Source organism: Pteropus vampyrus, unplaced genomic scaffold (assembly GCF_000151845.1).
Source record: "Pteropus vampyrus isolate Shadow unplaced genomic scaffold, Pvam_2.0 Scaffold52, whole genome shotgun sequence".
NCBI classification, from domain to species: domain Eukaryota; kingdom Metazoa; phylum Chordata; class Mammalia; order Chiroptera; family Pteropodidae; genus Pteropus; species Pteropus vampyrus.
Window position 1 is genome coordinate 4,231,550 of NW_011888833.1, and position 3,368 is coordinate 4,234,917.

Here is a 3,368-nt window from a genome sequence, read left to right on the forward strand (position 1 = left end):
CTATGGTGACACTCACTTTTCTGTGGTGGTCTGTACCCCAACCTGCAGCGTCTCTGAGGTGTGCCTGCGGTAAGGCCGCCACAACTCAGATCATAAAAAAGTTCTTCCATTGTTTCTCTTAGTACTGGTTATGGTTTATTTTTTATATTTAAATATTTGCTCAATTCGGGTCTTGTCTTTGTGTCCGGCATGAAGGAAAGATGCTCTATTCAGTTGTTTCAAAACCCATTCCCTCAATACTTCATTTACCTGCCATTGATGGATTATAATGTGTTGTGTTCCAATATGTATTTGCGATTATTGCCATAATTTTTATTCTGTTTTACTGTGTTGGCTCTACTTATATGCTGATAATGAATAATTCACATGACAATACTACTCAGTTGTAATTAGTATAGCTTTAAAATATTTTAAAATATTGCGTGACTAGTTACCCCTTTATTTTTCTTATAAATTTCAAATATTTTTTGTCAATTTAAATTTAACTTTCTATATTAACTTTCGCATTAGTTTTTCTAATAAAAACGTTGGTGTTTTGATCGTGATCACATTTTTAGGTTAATTTAGGAATGATTGCATATTTATGTAAGCTTCAATGGTATCAAATTCTTTAAATCGAATTCTTTAAAATCTAAGAACATCGTATGCCTTTCTGTTCGTTTGAGTTTTCTTTCATGTCCCTAGAGAGATATTTCTTCACATGGATCTTGCCCATTTTTGTTAATTTTATTTCTAAGAATCTCATCTTCGTCTGCTTTTTTCTCCTGTTGTAACTGGGATCTTTATTCCTTCGCTATGTCTCTGAACTGGTTTTTTATATCTGTGCATAAGCTACTTATGTCTCTTTTATGGAAACATGCTACTTACAGACATTTAAAAGTATATGCCTATTATGACAGAGGGCAGTGCTACACAGTGGGGGTCCGAGATCACCGAATGGGTTCCATCATTGATTAGCCCGGTGGCAACAGGTACGTTACTCCTTAAAAGCCAGTTTTTTTCCTGTGTCAAATGGATGATGTGAGCATCTACCTCGTAAGGTAGTTTTGAGGAATAAAAAGATAAAACACAAAGGCGCTTGGCAGAGTTTCTGGAACACGTAAGCAGTGAGTAAACGCCGGCCATGGCAGTTCTGTGTTCTTACCATCCAGTGCCCGGGGGTCAGACCGGGAACAGATGTTCGCCTTCCCAACCCCTCCCCTGTACCCCATACCCTCACAGCTGCCAAACAAGGGCCCCAGACTGGGGGCTGTAGAGTGTGTGTGTGTGGGGGGGGGGGCGGAATGGGAGATGGAGGTAGAGGACAGTGGCCCAGTTACACTTTGCCAGTTGTAGGAAGAAGTAAAAGGACTCAGTGACGATCTGCATTTGGGGGGCAGGAAATCAAGAGGCAGACACGTGTTAAGGAACAAAGCCATGGGGGTGAACAGAGCACTTTTTTCAAACGGTCCCCTTAGAGTCATAGGGACTTGAGAGCTTACAGGCCGTTTTTACATACGTGTATCATAAACCCATCTCGGCAGCAGCTCCCTGGGGTCCCCGAGTGGGCGGGGGTTGGGGAGCCAGGCCCGGAATCCTGACCCCTGCCCTCTGCTGGTGCCCAGTTCTTCTTTACGTCTCTCTTGACTTCCCTTGTCCTTTATTCCCATCTGGGCCTAAGTACTAAACTGTCAGCAGAAAAGACAGATGACAAACAGGAAGAAGAGGAAACAAGAAGGATTAAAATATTTCGAGAAGAAATAGCCCACGAGAGCTTTGGGCTTGAAATCAGGAATAGTATCTGCCCAATACCCCATGGGCATAAGTCCCTGGGGAGCTATATTCAGACCAGTACAATGATAGCTACCCTGCCTTAGGTGTCTGCTGTGTGCGGCCTGTTTTATGTGCATTTTTCCTTTTGTGCCTAACAACAATCTTCCAAGGCAGGCGTTATTATGCCAATGACACCGCCTGTCTCTAGAAAGCCAAGCCTCAGTCCTCCTGGAGCCTAACCTCTATAGCTAATTGAAGAACACTTGTAAAACACAGCCCAGGCCTGGACACAGGGACTCATCCTGGAGGAGCTGGGAGGGGACCTAGAAAGAGTCGCCACAGCCAGTGAGGCGAGTTCTGAAAAAAAAAAAAAAAAAACCGAGATGTGATAGCGAGAGGAAGACCTTGCTTCTGTGACTGTCAGAGGAAGCAGAGCAGACAGAAGCAGGGAGAGAAACCGGACCCGCAGGTTCCCGGGGCAAGGAAGCATCTCGACCTTCCCGCAGCCCGGGAGGTGGGTGAAACGGGGAGGAGGCAGACGGCAGTGGGGGAGAGGAGCCCAGAGGAGGCTGCTTCTGAGTGGGGGAATGCTCCACCAGCGACTTCGCCCTCTCTCCCATTGCTGAATTGCTTTTTAAAGTGACAGTCACGAGGCTTCAGGATTCGGAAGCGGAAATGGTCTTTGCTCATTGGCTGACAGTCTGAATCCAGCCGAAAGAATGTGGTGGGAGACAGCTGGTGGAAATCGGCCCAGTCTTGTCTACAGTGGGAACGTCCACGTGCTGCTGGTCTCCCCCTCCCCATCTCTCTCTCCGCCTGCCTGCCTCCCTTTCTTCAGCCGGTTTTATACAAAAGTAACCAACCCGGCTTGCCGTACCCGAGCGGTCCAGAAACGCCCCTGTTTAACCCAGCGCTGCTGGCTGCCCCCGAGGTGAACGCGAGCTGCTCGGGTGGTTCGCTGGGAAGTGACACTTCCTCCCCAGCTTCTTGTGTCTGCCACGGAGCAGTTAACGTTGCATCCCACCGTGGATGTGTCTGTTGGAAATGCCGCGGGGCAGGGCGCTGGTGCTTCCTAAGCACGTGAGCGGGACGCAAGGAGCCAGCGCTGGACACCCAATGACCCGGGACTGCGACAAATGGGTGTGGGATGGGAAGGAGGGAGGGTCACCTGGTCCTTGTCCTTCTTCCTCGCGCGGCTGGAGCACGCTGTCCACACGGGGGGAGAGTGAGGTCGCCCCAGGTCGCCTGAGCAATCTGCAAATTCATCATTGCCTTTCATCGTCTCCCCTTCCGTCCCAAGTGGGGGGCGGCCCTGCTTTGCCTCGCCGGCCCGGGGCTGCCTGCCTAGGCGGCTCCGACTCGTGCCCTAGGAAGGCTCCGATGCCCTTGCCGGCCGCAGGGGTCCAGTCTTGGCCCGGACATCGCTCCTCACCGCGCGCCCCGCAGTCGCCGGCTGTGCGCAAGTCTGGCCAACTTTCGCCATCCTGACCCGAGACTCGGGCCATGTCTATGACAATGTGAACAAAGAGGAGCAGGGAGAGGGGCCCGCGGGCGGCTGCGGGGCGAGTGTGAGTGTGAGTGTGTGCGCGCGCACGCGCGTGGCGGGGGACCACCGC